Raw genomic sequence first — 15587 nt, forward strand, 5'->3', positions numbered from 1 at the left:
ATGATCTGATAATTTCTAATTTCTGCCATATCTGAGTATCATTCTGATGCTTGCTTTGTCTCTTCAGACTGCGTTTTTTCCTGTCTTTAGCATGCCTTGTAGTTTTTGTTGAAACAAAACATGATACATTGAATAATAGGATCTGAGATAATAGACCCTTGTGTGAGGTTTCCTATTTATCTGATTAGGGGTTATGCTATGTTTAACGTTTTCTGTAGCTATAGGTGTAAGAAGCTTCAATCTCCTCTAGTATTTTTGTTCCCACATTGTTTTGGGGTTTTTCTAGAAATTTCTTCTTGAGTAGAGTCTGTGTCTTCCATCTCTCTCAGTAGTAATCCACTGCTATTAAACTAAAGACCTGTTGATGTCATAGTATGGTATTAGGGATGAGTGTTCTATAACCTTATGATTAAATCCTTCTGGGCTATGACTTTCAGAAGAGTGACTTAGACTATATTTTTCTTCCCTTATGTGATAAGTGGAGGCCAGAGGGGGCTCATGTCATCCAGTTGCATTTCCCCTAGTTCAGACAAGGCTCAGGTGAAGTAGTTTCCCCAGAGGGCAGACCACTTCCCTGGAGAACAGAATGCTCTGAGAATTTTTCAAAATGGCTGCTTTCCCTGTAGGCACATTTTAAAATGTTTGCTTTTCCTTAAACATGACTGAAGCATGAGGGCATTTTTCTGCATCTTAAATGTGAGAATCTCTTTAGGCTTCTCTAGGAAAAGCTCACAGATATGTGGAGCTCTTCTAAGACTGGGCTTTCAGTAGTTTTTAAGTCTCTACCGAGTCCATACCCCAGCAATTCATCAATTATCCTTTTTTTTTTTTTTTTTTTTGCGGTACGCGGGCCTCTCACTGTTGTGACTTCTTTTGTTGCGGAGCACAGGCTCCGGACGCGCAGGCCCAGCGGCCATGGCTCACGGGCCCAGCCGCTCCGCAGCATGTGGGATCTTCCTGGACCGGGGCACGAACCCGTGTCCCCTGCATCGGCAGGTGGACTCCCAACCACTGCGCCACCAGGGAAGCCCATCAATTATCCTTTAAATGTTTCTATCAGTTGCTGTCTTCAGCAGTTTCTACTCCCAGCAAGCTGATTCTCTGTATTTGCCTATCTCTTGAGCTTTTGCATGGTGGTTTGCCTTCTGACCTCAATTCTCTGATTAGTTTAAAACAGTTATTCACTTTAGTTTGTTCATACTATTTCCCATGTAAGTGGTAGTAATGACTTCTAATCTCATTATACGTCAGAGCAGAAACCATAGTCTGTAGTTTTCTTTCCTTGTGATGTCTTTGTCTGGTTCTGGTATCAGGGTGTTATGGGCCTCATTGAATGGACCACATAGCTGTGAATTGTTTCTTCCTCCTCTTTCACTTAAAAGAGTGTGTAAAGGATTAGTGTTATTTATTGAACTGTTTGTTAGGATTCAATCTCTTGAATTGTAAATTATCTATTCTGATTTTTCTATTGCTTGAGTTTTGCTAGTGTGTGCCTCTCAAGAAATTTGTCCCTCTCTTGTGGAGAAAAGGGAACACTCTTGCACTGTTGGTGGGAATGTGAATTGGTTCAGCCACTATGGAGAACGGTATGGAGGTTCCTTAAAAAACTACAAATAGAACTATCATATGACCCAGCAATCCCACTACTGGGCATATACCCTGAAAAAACCAAAATTCAAAAAGAGTCATGTACCAAAATGTTCATTGCAGCTCTATTTACAATAGCCCGGAGATGGAAACAACCTAAGTGCCCATCATCGGATGAATGGATAAAGAAGATGTGGCACATATATACAATGGAATATTACTCAGCCATAAAAAGAAACGAAATTGAGCTATTTGTAATGAGGTGGATAGACCTAGAGTCTGTCATACACAGTGAAGTAAGTCAGAAAGAAAAAGACAAATACAGTATGCTAACACATATATATGGAATTTAAGAAAAAAGAAATGTCATGAAGAACCTAGGGGTAAGGCAGGAATAAAGACGCAGACCTCCTAGAGAACGGACTTGAGGTTATGGGGAGGGGGAAGGGTAAGCTGTGACGGGGCGAGAGAGAGTCATGGACATATACACACTAACAAACGTAGTAAGGTAGATAGCTAGTGGGAAGCAGCCGCATGGCACAGGGATATTGGCTCGGTGCTCTGTGACAGCCTGGAGGGGTGGGATAGGGAGGGTGGGAGGGAGGGAGACGCAAGAGGGAAGAGATATGGGAACATATGTATATGTATAACTGATTCACTTTGTTATAAAGCAGAAACTAACACACCATTGTAAAGTAATTATACCCCAATAAAGATGTTAAAAAAAAAAATAAATAAATAAAATATAAAAAAAAAAAAAAAAAAAAAAAAAAAAAAAAAAAGAGTCATGTACCAAAATGTTCATTGCAGCTCTATTTACAATAGCCCGGAGATGGAAACAACCTAAGTGCCCATCATCGGATGAATGGATAAAGAAGATGTGGTACATATATACAATGGAATATTACTCAGCCATAAAAAGAAACGAAATTGAGCTATTTGTAATGAGGTGGATAGACCTAGAGTCTGTCATACAGAGTGAAGTAAGTCAGAAAGAAAAAGACAAATACCGTATGCTAACACATATAGATGGAATTTAAGAAAAAGAAAATGTCATGAAGAACCTAGGGGTAAGACAGGAATTAAGACACAGACCTACTGGAGAACGGACTTGAGGATATGGGGAGTGGGAAGGGTGAGCTGTGACAGGGCGAGAGAGAGGCATGGACATATATACACTAACAAACGTAAGGTAGAGAGCTAGTGGGAAGCAGCCGCATGGCACAGGGATATTGGCTCGGTGCTCTGTGACAGCCTGGAGGGGTGGGATAGGGAGGGTGGGTGGGAGGGAGACGCAAGAGGGAAGAGATATGGGAACATATGTATATGTATAACTGATTCACTTTGTTATAAAGCAGAAACTAACACACCATTGTAAAGCAATTATACCCCAATAAAGATGTTAAAAAAAAAAGAAATTTGTCCCTCTCATAAATTATCTAATGTTTTAACATTGCTCACAATATCCTTATATACTTAAAAAAGTTTATTGGAGTATAGTTGATTTACAATGTTGCTTTAGTTTCAGGTGTACAGCAAAGTGAATCAGTTATACGTATACATATATCCACTCTTTTTTAGATTATTTTCCTATATAGGTCATTAAAAAGTATTGAGTAGAGTTCCCTGTGCTATACAGTAGGTTCTTATTAGTTATGTCTTTTATATATAGTAGTGTGTGTTAATCCCAATCTCCCAATTTATACCCCCCACAACTTTCCTCCGGGTAACCATAAGTTTGTTTTCTACATCTGTGACTTTATTTGTTTTGTAAATAAGTTCATTTGTACTATTTTTCAAGTTCCACATATAAGAGATACCATATGACATTTATCTTATTCTATCTGACTTACTTTACTCAGTATGGCAATCTCTAGATCCATCCATGTTGCTGCAAATGGCATTATTTCATTATTTTTTATGACTGAGTAATATTCCATTGTATATATATTCCACATCTTCTTTATCCATTCATCTCTTGATGGACATTTATGTTGCCTTCATGTTCTGGCTATTATAAATAGTGTTGCAATAATCATTGGGGTGCATAATCCTTTCAAATTATGGTTTTCTCCAGATATATGCCCAGGAGTGGACTTGCTGGATCATATGGTAGCTCTATTTTTAGTTTTTTAAGGAACCTCCATACTGTTCTCCATAGTGGCTGTATCAATTTACATTCCTACCAACAGTGTAGGAGGATTCTCTTTTCTCCACATCCTCCTTGGCATTTATTTTTTGTAAATTTTTTGATGATGGTCATTCTGACTGGTGTGACGTGATACCTTATTGTAGTTTTGATTTGCATTTCTCTAATAATTAATGATGTTCATCATCTTTCATGTGCTTTTTGGCCATCTGTATATCTTCTTTGGAAAAATGTCTATTTAGATCTTCTGCCCATATTTGATTGAGTTGTTTATTTTTTTGATATCAAGCTGATAAGCTGTTGTATATTTTGGAGATTAATCCCTTGTCGGTTGCTTTGTTTACAAATATTTTCTCCCATTCTGAGGGTTGTCTTTTCATTTTGTTTATGGTTTCCTTTGATGTGCAAAAGCCTTCAAGTTTAATTAGGTCCCACTTGTTTATTTTTGTTTTTATTTTCATTACTCTAGGAAGTGGATCAATTGCTGCAATTTATGTCAGAGCGTGTTCTGCCTATGTTTTCCTCTAATACTTTTATAGTATCCAGGTTTACAGTTAGGTCTTTAATCCATTTTGAGTTTACTTTTGTGTATGGTGTTAGGCAGTGTTCTAATTTCATTCTTTTACATGTAGCTGTCCAGTTTTTCCAACAGAATTTATTGAAGAGACTGTCTTTTCTCCATTGTATATTCTTGCCTCCTTTGTCATAGATTAATTGACCATAGGTGTATAGGTTTGTATCTGGGCTTTCCATCCTGTTCCATTGATCTATATTTCTGTTTTTGTGTCAGTACCATACTGTTTCGATTACTTTATATTTGCAGTATAGTCTGAAGTCAGGGAGCCATATTCTTCCAGCTCTGTTTTTCTTTCTCAAGATTGCTTTGGCTATTTGGGGTCCTTTGTGTTTCCATACAGATTGTAAATTTTTTGGTTCTAATTCTGTGAAAAATGCTATTGGTAATTTGATAGGGATTGCATTGAATCTATAAATTACCTTGGGTAGTATAGTCATTTTGAAAATACTGTTTCTTCCAATCCAAGAACATGGTGTATCTCTCCATCTGCTTGTGTCATCTTTGATTTCTTTCATCAGTATCTTATAGTTTTCTGAGTACAGGTCTTTTGCCTCCTTAGGTAGGTTTATTCCTAGGTATTTTATTCTTTTTGATGTGGTGGTAAATAGAACTGTTTCCTTCATTTATCTTTTTGATCTTACATTGTTAGTGTACAGGAATGCAAGAGATTTCTGTGTATTAATTTTGTATCCTGCAACTTTACCAAATTCATTGATGAGCTCTAGTAGTCTTCTGGTAGCATCTTTAGGATTTTCTATGTATAGTATGTCATATGAAGTTTTACTTGTTCTTTTCCAATTTGGATTCCTTTTATTTCGTTTTCATCTCTGATTGCCATGGCTAGGACTTCCAAAATTATGTTGAGTAAAATTGGTGAGTGGACATCCTTGTCTTGTTCCTGATCTTACAGGAAATGCTTTCAGTTTTTTACCATTGAGAATGATGTTTGCTATGGGTTTGTAATATATGACCTTTATTATGTTGAGGTAGGTTCTCTCTATGCCCACTTTCTGGAGAGTTATTATCATAAATGGATGTTGAATTTTGTCAAATTATTTTCTGCATTTATTGAGATGATCATATAGTTTTTATTCTTCAATTTGTTAATGTGGTGCATTGCAGTGATTGATTTGTGTATACTGAAGAATCCTTGCATCCTTGGGATACATCCCACTTGATCATGGTGTATGATCCTTTTAATGTGTTGTTGAATTCGATTTGCTAGTATTTTGTTGAGGATTTTTGCATCTATGTTCCTCAGTGATATTGGTCTGTAATTTTCTTTTCTGTGGCACTTTTGTCTGGTTTTCATATCGGGATGATGGTGGCCTCATAGAATGGGCTTGGGAGTGTTCCTTCCTCTGCAATTTTTTGGAAGAGTTTCAAAAGGATAGGTGTTAACTCTTCTCTAAAAGTTTGATAGAATTTGCCTGTGAAGCTATGTGTTCCTGGACTTTTGTTTGTTGGGAGTTTTAAAATCACGGTTTCAATTTCAGTACTTGTGATTGGTCTGTTTATATTTTCTATTTCTTCCTGATTCAGTCTTGGAAGGTTGTACCTTTCGAAGAATTTGTCTATTTCTTCCAGGTTCTCCATTTTATTGGTGTATATTTGCTTGTAGTAGTCTCTTATGATCCTCTGTATTTCTGTGGTGTCAGTTGTAACTTCTCTTTTCTCCTTCCTAATTTTATTGATTTGAATCCTCACTGGATAGTGTATTCTTGGTTGTAGGTTTTTTCCTTTTATTACTCTAAATATATTGTGCCACTCCCTTCTGACCTGCAGAGTTTCTTCTAAAATATCAGCTGATAACCTTATGGGGATTCCCTTGTATGTTATTTGTTGCTTTTCCCTCTTGATTTTAATGTTTTTTCTTTGTATTTAATTTTTGTTAGTTTGATTAATATGTGTCTCTGCATATTCCTCCTTGGGTTTATCCTGTATGGATCTTTCTGCACTTCCTGGACTTGGGTGACTATTTCCATTCTCATATTAGGGAAGTTTTTGACTATAATCTCTTCAAATATTTTCTCAGGCCCTTTTGTTTCCTATTCTTTGGGGACCCCTGTACTGTGAATGTTGGCGTGTTTAATGGTGTCCCAGAGGTCTCTGAGACTGTTCACATCTTTTCATTCTTTTTTCTTTATTCAGTTATGTGGCAGTGATTTCACCACTCTCTATCAGGTCACTTATTCTGTATTCTGCCTCTGTTATTCTGCTATTGATTCCTTATAGTGTATTTTTCATTGCAGTTGTGTTGTTCATCTCTGTTTGTTCTTTAAATCTTCTATTTCTTTATTAAACATTTCTTGTATCTTCTTGGTCTGTGCCTCTATTCTTTTTCCAGGATTTTGGATTATTTTTCCTATCATTACTATGCTAGATTGCCTATCTCTTCTTCATTTAGTTGTTCTTGTAGGTTTTTACCTTGCTCCTTCATCTGCAATATTTCTCTCTCATCTCATTTTGTCTAACTTACTGTGTTTGTGGTCTCCTTTCCACAGGCTGCAGGATCATAGTTTCCCTTGCTTCTGTTGTCTGTCCTCTGTGGTTAGGTTGGTCCAGGGCCTTGTGCAGCCTTCCTGCCTGCCTTCCAATGGGTCTTCCTGCCACCCTCTTGTGGGCAGATCTGTGTCAAGGGATATGTTTTGGGATGGCTGTGTACTTAGTACCATTTTAGGCAGCCTGTCTACTGATAGGTGGGTCTGTGTTCCTGTCTTGTTGGTTGTTGGCCTGAGATGTTCCAGCAATGGAGCCTGCAGGCTGTGGGGTGGAACCGGCTCTTGGTGCTTGAATAGGGACCTCCAGGAGAGCTCACTCTGATTAATATTCCCTGGGACCTCTGCTACCAGTGTCCTTGTCCTCACGGTGAGCTACAGTCAACCCCCACCTCCCCAGGAGACCCTCTAACACACCTAGTTAGGTATAGCCCAGGTTTCTATGGATGTACTGCTTTGTGCTGGGTCCCAGTGCATGTGAGACCTTGTGTGCACCTTCCAAGGGTGGAGTCTCCATTTTCCCCAGCCCTGTGGGGCTTCTGCACTAAAGCCCCACTGGCCTTCAAGTTATATGTGCTGGGAGCTCTTTCTCTTGAAGCTAGACCCTCAGGCTGTCTTGGAGAGCTATTTTTATGTGGGAACATCACTGTTTAGCCTGAGTGGGATATATATATATACATATAATTTGTTGTTGTTTTGTTGTTTTTAGTATGTGGACTGTTTTTAATGTGGATCACTGTCACCTCTTTCCTCAGTGTATGCTGGCCATTATCCCCTTGATAGTGGGTTTGACTGGTGTTCTGGTGACCACAGCCTGCCCTGGATATAGAGTAGGGCCTCCCCTTTGCTCTGTGGTTGTCCCTCGCTGCCCTATCATGGGCAGGGTCTGCTCCCTAGTTGTTGAAGTAGAAGCCCCCAAATGTGTTTCTTAGCTATGTTTCTGATCTGTGGTGTGAGGAAGGTGGGATTGGAGTACTCTCACTGGGAGAGAGGCAGCTCAGACTCTGGCCTGGCCCAACACCCACAGGTATGTGCCCACAAAGCCCACAGCTGCTAAAGCCAGACCCGTCTCAGCTGTAGGAGCACTTGTCCATTTGAATGTTCCACAGGCACTGAATTTACAAAGCCACCAGTGGAAGTGTAAATCCACAGTTCATGCAGCCATGAGGAGAGATTTCAGCTCTTCTTCCTTAGTCACACAGCCCCTGGGGCTCAACTGTGGTTTCAGCCCCACCTCTGTGTGTGGGCCATCCACGTGCATCTGTTCTTGAGACTGCCAGAGCACATACACCCACCCATGGCTGGAGTGGCGATCAGGGTACAGAAGCCCTCTCAGGCAGGAGGGGGCCAGAGTGACAATTGGGGAACACGAGCTCACCTAGGTGGGAGAGTGCTGGGGTTGTGATCAGGACTGCAGGCCCATCAGGTTGGAGGGGGATGAGGTGGCGGCTGGGGAGAGCAGGCCACCCAGGCAGAGTGGGGACAAAGGAGGCAACAGTCAGGGGCACATGAGCCCACTCTGGCAGCAGCCCTCCCTAGTGCTTGGGGAGGCAGGGCTGGTGCTTGAGGAGAGAGGCTGCAATGGCAGCCCTGACCTTTGCACATCACTCAACAATGGCCCTTCACTTCTATGCAGTCTGGTCTTCCTCCATGAGCCTTCCCAGTTGTGGAATTCCTCACTCACATCCCCTTAGGCTGTCTCCTCACAGCCAACAGCAATCTTCTTCCTGGGTCTGCTCTCCAAACCCCATGTTCCAACACCCAGCCCCCGTGTGCATCAGCAGACACACGTCTCAGGCTGGGGCATGCAAGGCCGTACCATGGACCATCTGTGTAAGTCTCACTCTGTCCTGCCTGTCACAGACCAGTTTCTGCCCTCTCCTCTGAGACCCCAATGCTCCCTTTCTGTCCCAGATAATCTCCCCACTAGTGAGGGTCTTCCCCAGATACAGGAACCTTTCATCTCCTTCAGGGTCCCCCACCCCAAGGGTGCAAGTCTCGTCCTGCTTCCTCTCCTCTTCCTTTTCCCTTCTTCTTTCTTTCATCATACATGGTTACATGGGGATCTTTCTGGTCCTTTTAGGTGTCTGAGGTCCTATGCTAGTGTTCAGCAGGCACTCTTTGAGAACTGTTCCATTTGTAGACGTATTCTTGATGCATTTGTAACGAGAGATGAACTCCATATGCTCCTACTCCTCTGCCATCTTGACTCCCTCCTCCTTATATAATTTTTATTTCTGTAAGGTGAGTAGTTATGTCCTTACTTTTATTTCTGATTTCAGTAACTTGAATCTTCCCTCTTTCTTTCTTGTTCAGTCTAGCTAATGGTATGATAATTTGATTGATATTTACAAAGAACCAACTTTAGTTTCATTAATTTCCTCTATTGTTTTCTTTTCACTATTTCTTTACTAACATGCTAATTTTTATTATTTCTTCCTTCTACTTATTTTGAGCTAAATTTTCTCTTTTATTGTTTCTTATGGTGGAAAGTTAGCTTATTGATTTATTTCCTCTTTTTAAATATAAGCATTTATTGTTATAAATTTCCCTTTAAGTACTGCTTTAGTACATCCACAAAATTTTGGTATGTTGTTTCTTCAATTTTATTCATCTCAAGATATTTCTAATTTCTCCTGTGATTTGTTCTTTACCTCACTGGGTTTTTAAGAGTGTATTGTTTAATTTTCACATCATTGTGATTTTTCCCAAGTTTTCTTCTGTTATTGGTTTATAATATAATATATCTTTGTGGGCATAGAATATGAGTTGTATGATTTCAATTTTTTAAAAAATTATTGAGATGGGTTATATGGCCTAACATATGCTTATTCTGGAGAATGTTCCATGTGCACTTGAGAAGAATGTGTATTGTACTATTTTGGGGTGGTGTATTCTACAGATGTCTGGTAGATGTTGTTATGTTTTCTATTTTTTTCTTCATTTGTCTAGTTGATCTATCATTTTTTTTCAGGATTTGTGGAAGCATAATTGACAAATAAAATTGTTGTATATTTAAGGTTTACAACAGGATGGTTTGATATAAGTATACACTGTGAAATGATTACCACAATTAAGTTAACTAATGCATCCATCACTACATATTGTTACTTTTTGTGTGTGTGGTAAGTACACTTAAGATCAACTCTCTTAGCAAGTTTCAAGTATGAAATACAGTAAAAACTAAGTCACCATGTTCTGACTTAGATTCACAGAACTTAGTCATCTTATAAGTAAAGCTAGTACCCTTTGAACAACATCTGCCCACTTTCTACCCACTAGCACTGGTAACCACCAATGCCATTCTCTGGTTCTATGAGTTTGATGTTTTAGATTCCACATATAAGTAAGATTATACAGTATTTGTTTTTCACTTTCTGGCCTATTTCATGTAGCATAATGTCCTCCAGGTTTATTCATGTTGTCACAAATGACAGGGTGCTCTTTCCTTTTATGGCTGAATACTATTCTTATATATGTATGTATGTGTATACATATATATATATTTTTTTCTTTATTCATGAACAGTTTATCTGATGAACCAACTTTAGTTGGTTGTTTCCCTATCTTGGCTATTGTTAATATGCTACAATGAACATGAGAGTGCAGATATCTCTCTGAGACCCTGATTTCAGTTCTTTTGGATATATACCCAGTAGTGGGATTGCTGAATTTTATGATAGTCCTATTTTTAATTTTTAAGGAACCTCCACACTATTTTCATAATGGCTGTACCGATTCACATTCCCACCAATACCAATGGTTTCAAGCCTTATGTTTCAGTTTTTAGTTCATTTTGAGGTTTTAAAAAATATGTTATAAGAAATTTTATTGTTTTGCATGTAGATATCTAATTTTTGCAACACCATTTATTAAAGAGACAGTCCGTTCTTCATTGTCTATTCTTGGTGCCCCAGTCATAGGTTGGTTGATCATATATGTGTGAGTTTGTTTCTGCATTATCGATTCTGATCCACTAGTCTATGTGTCTGTTTTTATGCTAGTGCCATACTATTTTGATTACTACAGCTTTGTAATATAATGTGACATCAGGAAGTGTGATGTCTTCAGCTTTGTTGCTCTTTCTTAAGTTCACTTTTGTTATTTGTGGTCTTTTGTGGTTCTATGCAAATTTTATGATTGTTTTTTCTATTTCTGTGGAAAATGCCATTGAAATTTTGATAATAATTGCATTGAATCTATAGATTGCCTTGAATAGTAATAGACATTATAACAATATTAATTATTCCAATCTGTGAACATGGATATCTTTCCATTTATTTGCATCTTATTCAATTTCTTTCACCAATATTTTAGTTTTTATTGTACAGATCTTTCACCTTCTTGGATAAATTTTTTCTGAATATTTTATTGTTGTTGATGCTGTTGTAAACACTACTTTCTTAATTTATTTTTCAAATAATTCATTGTTAGTGTGTAGAAATACAACTGATTTTTGTACATTAATATTGTATTCTTCAACTTTATTGAACTTGTTTATTAGTTCTAACAATTTCTGGGTGGAGTCTTTAAGATTTTCTATATAAGATCATGTCATCTGCAAAGAGAGACAAATTAATTTCTCTTTTTCTAATTTGGATAAATTTTATTCCCTTTTCTTGCCTATTCACTCTGGCTAGAACTTCCAGTACTATGTTGACTAGAAGTGGTGAGAGTTGGCATCCTTGTCTTGTTCCTAATCTAAGAGGGAAAACTTTCAGCTTTTCATCAAGTATGATGTTAGCTGTAATATTGTCACATATGGCTCAATATTATGTTGAGGTACCTGTTTTCTAATTTCTTTACAGTTACTATCATGAATAGATGTTGAATTTTGTCAAATGCTTTTTATGCATCTATTGAGATGATCATATAATTTTTATGTTTCATTTTGTTGGTGTGATATACTACATTTATTGGTTTGTGTATGTTGAGCCATCCTTCCATCCCAGGTATAAATCTCACTTGATCATGGTGTATAATAATTTTAATGTGCTGTTGAATTTAATTTGCTAGCTTTTTTTGAGGCTTTTTGTACCTATATTCATCAGGGATACTGGTCAATATATTTTTTTTCTTGTAGTGTCCTTATCTGGCTTTCTCATGAGGGTAATGCTGACTTCATAAGGTTAGTGTGGAAATCTTCCCTCCTCTTTATTTTTTAGTAGAGTTTGAGAAGAATTGGAATTAATTCTTCTCTAAATGTTTGATGAGATTCACTCGTGAAATCACCTGGTTCTGGGCTTTTCTGTTTTGGAAGATTTTTGATTACTGATTCAATATCCTTACTCATTATTGTTCTGTTAAAATTTTCTATTTTTTCATAATTCTGTCTTGATAGATTGTATGTTCCTAGGAATTTATTCATTTCTTCCAGGTTATTCAAAATGTGACATATAATTGTTCATATTGGTCTCATATTACTTTATATTTCTGTGGTATCAGTTGTAATATCTCCTTTCTCATTTATGATTTTATTATTTGAGTCCTCTTTTTTCAAAAAAAAAATTTTCAAAAAAATTTTATTATTTGAGTCCTCTTTTTTCAAAAAAAAATTTATTTATTTATGCTCTAATCCCTATTATTTCCTTTCTTCTGTTGACTTTGGGCTTAGATGTTCTTCATTTTCTATTTATTTGAGGAGAAAATTTAGGTTCTTTATTTAGATTTTTAATTAATGTAAGTGTTTTTTTGCTATAAACTTCCCTCTTAGAACTGGTTTTGCTTCATCCCATAAAGTTTAATTTGTTGAGTTTCCTTTTTTTTTGTCTCAATATGTTTTAAATTTCCCTTTTGATTTTTTCTTTAACCATTTGGTTGTTCAGCAGTTTGTTATTTAATTTCTACATATTTGTAAATTTAAAAATTTTTCTCCAGTTATTGACTTCTAATTTCATGCCATTGTGGTTGGAAAAGAAGCTTGATATGATCTCAATATTCTTAAATTTGTTAAGACTTCCTTTATTGCACAACTTATGATCTATTCTGGAGAATGTTCCATGTGCACTTGAGAAGAATTTTGTTGCTGTTGGATGAAGTTATGCTGTATGTTTGGCTTATAATGTGTTCAAGTGTTCTGTTTCCTTATTGATTTTCTGTACACATGATATATTCACTGTTGAAGGTGAGATATTAATGTCCCCTTATTATTACTGTATTGCTGTCTATTTTTCTGTTAATATTTGTTTAATTATATAGGTGTTCCAAAGCTGGTTGCATATATATTTACAATTATTATATTCTCCTGATGAATTGCTCCTTTATTATTATATAGTGACCTTTGTCTCTGACCAATATTGACTGAAGGTTTATTTTATCTGATATAAGTATAGCCACTCCTCCTCTCCTTTGGTTACAATTTGTATGGAATTTCTTTTTCCATCCCTTCACTTTTAGCCTATGTGTGTCCTTAAAGCTAAGGTGTGTTTTTTTACAGACAACATACTGTTGGATTAAAAAAATTAATTTAACCACTGTCTTTTGATTGGAAAATTCAGACTATTTGCATTTAAAGTAATTATTGATAGGTGAGAACTTACTCTTGCCATTTTGTTGTTTTCTGTTTTGTAGTTCCCTTGCTCCTTTCTCCTTCTCATTCTGTCTTCCTTTGTGATTTGTTGTTTTTTTGTTTGTTTTATTTTGGTTTTGTTTTGTTTTTGTAATGGTGTGCTTTTATTTCTTCCTCTTTATTTTTGTGTAACTATTAGAAATTTTTCCTTGTAGTTACCATGAGGCTTACATAAAACATCTCATAATTGTAACAATCTATTTTAAGCTGATAACATCTGACTTTCAATTGCATATAAATTATGTGTGCAAAATACTCTATGCTTTTAGTCCCCTCCCCCTCATTTTATGTTGTTGAAGTCACACTTTGCATCTTTTTACTTTGTGCATCCATTAACAAATTATTGTAGCTATAGTTATTTTTAATCCTATTATCTTTTAACTTTTATACTGGAGTTAAAATTTGTTTATGCACCAATATTACAGTATTGGAGTATTCTGAATTTGACTGTATATTTACATTTACCAGTCAGTTTTATACTTTCATATGTTTTTATGTTGTTTCTTAGTGTCTGTTCCTTTCAGTCTGAAGAACTCTCTTCTAGCTTTTCTTCTAAGCCACGTCTAGAGGTGATAAACTCAGCTTTTTTTTTTGGTTAGGGATTGTCTTTACCTCTTTTTCATTTCTGAAGAAAAGTTTTGCTGAGTGTAGTATTTTTGTTTGCCAGTTTTTTTCTTTAAACACTTTGAATATATCACCCCACTCTCTCCTGGGTTTTCTGCTGAGAAATTAGCTGATCACCTTATAGGGGTTCCTTTATATGTAATAAGTCACTTTAGTCTTGTTGCTTTCAAAATTTTCCCTTTGTCTTTGACTTAAAAAATTTTATTTATTTTATTTTTGGAGGCATTGGGTCTTCATTACTGCATGTGGGCTTTCTCTCGTTGCAGTGAGTGGGGGCTACTCTTTGTTGTGGTGCACATGCTTCTCATTGTGATGGCTTCTCTTATTGCAGAGCACGAGCTCTAGTTACGCAGGCTTCAGTAGTTGTGGCACTTGGGCTCAGTAGTTGTGATTCATGGGCTCTAGAACACAGGCTCAGTAGTTGTGGTGCATGGGCTTTGTTGCTCTGTAGCATGTGGGATCTTCCCAGACTAGGGATTGAACCCATGTCCCCTGCATTGGAAGGCAGATTCTTAACCACTGCACCACCAGGGAAGTCCCTGTTTTTGACTTTTAACTATTTGATTTTAATATATCTCAGGCTCATCTTTATTTTGCTTGGGTTCCTTTGAATTTCACATACCTTCATGTCCATATCTATTCCAGATTTTGGAAGTATTCAGGTATTATTTCTTTAAGAAATCTTTCTGCTTCTTTCTCTCTTTCTTCCTCTTCAGGGACTCTGACAAGGTAAATATTTGTTTGTTTATTGACATCCCATAATTCACGTAGTCTTTCTTCATTCTTTTTTTTGTTCTTTTTGTTATTGTTCTTGTCATTGTCTAATTCCAAATGATCTCCCTTTGAGTTTGCTGATTTGTTTTATTCTGGTTTTACATAATCAAGGCTCCTGTTGAAGCTCTCTGTTGAATTTTTCAGTTCTATCATTGTATTCTTTACTCCAAAATTGTGTGTGTGCATGTGCATGTGTGATTTTTGTTTCTTTATTAAACTTATTATTTTGTTCATGCATTACTTTCTTGATTTTTTGTTTTCTAGTGTGATGTAACTCACTGAGCTTTGATGATTATTTTGAATTCTTTGTCAAGCAATTTATAAATATACACTTCTTTGGAATCTGTTACTGGAACTTTATTGGTTTCCTTTGTTTGAGTCTTCATGGTTTGTGTATCCTGTATTGGGGTGTGCATTGGAAGGAGAAAACACTTTTTCAGTTTTTCCAGAGTGTTTTTGGCAAGGAAATAAATTCTGTAGATTCCTTGTACTTATGGGATTACCCAGGGAATTGTAGGTAAATTGGGTTAGAGCCAGGTCATGTATTGCTGGGTCTGCAATGGTGTTTGTAGTTGGTGGGCCTGTTACAAGGTGCTCTGGCAGGCATAGCTCCTGTCTTGTGTCTGGAAGATGGGACTGTCTCCAGGACCTTTTTCATAAGTTCTAGAACTGGGAAAAGGGTCCACAGTTGGATCCACAGATGGTGAATCTGTTACCAAGTGTATGGACAGGGATGGTTCCCAAGAGATTCTTTGGAGAGCTTCAACCATGTAACTGGGTTAGTCCCTGGGTAGGCAGGACTGGCATTGG

The sequence above is a fragment of the Stenella coeruleoalba genome (genome assembly GCF_951394435.1).
Source record: "Stenella coeruleoalba genome assembly, chromosome: 2".
Taxonomy (NCBI): domain Eukaryota; kingdom Metazoa; phylum Chordata; class Mammalia; order Artiodactyla; family Delphinidae; genus Stenella; species Stenella coeruleoalba.